Consider the following 716-nt stretch of genomic DNA (forward strand, 5'->3'; position numbering starts at 1 on the left):
AGAATAAGCCACCATTACGAACGACGTTACCACTGCCGTCAGTGACTTGAGCAGTGATTGAAGGAGGGTAGAAGGTTAGGACAGAAAGAAGGAAGAGAGCAAAAAGCATTGTACTCGCCATTTCTTTGGTTGGCTATGGAACAAATCAAGGCTTTTCTCTTATCAGTTCAGTACAGGTTGTGTGAATAAGAGAAGATTGGAGAACCCATTTATAGAACTACGCGACTGTAAGATGGTGATAAGGTGAACATTTTTTATGGATAGAAAATCCTGGTACTTATACACACGTGAGAAAAATGAGAAAAAGGAAAATAATACTTTTGTTTAAATATATGTTTCGATTTTTTGTAAAATAAATTTCTTAGTTTTGCTTGGTTAAAAATATTTTGCATTTATCTGTTTAAAATTTTTGTTATATTTTTCAGCTATTATTAAAATGTCCAAATCTTTTACTTTATTATTTACAAAATGTCCAAATCTTTTACTTTATTATTTACAAAAGAAATTATTTCCAAATGAAATATCTATTTTAAATATCCAAGTTTTATTTTAAAATGAATAAATAAGAAAAAATTATTTAAACTATTTAATTTCTGTTAAATATGTCTCATTTATATCAAACCAAAAGCATACATTAATAAACTTCATTTGATGACTCTTAAATTGTATTAGTAATGCTTTAGCATGACCGTGACTTGCATGTTATGAATACTTTC

This window comes from Vigna umbellata, chromosome 7, assembly GCF_029865625.1.
Source record: "Vigna umbellata cultivar VRB3 chromosome 7, Vumbellata_1.0, whole genome shotgun sequence".
In the NCBI taxonomy this organism is placed as follows: domain Eukaryota; kingdom Viridiplantae; phylum Streptophyta; class Magnoliopsida; order Fabales; family Fabaceae; genus Vigna; species Vigna umbellata.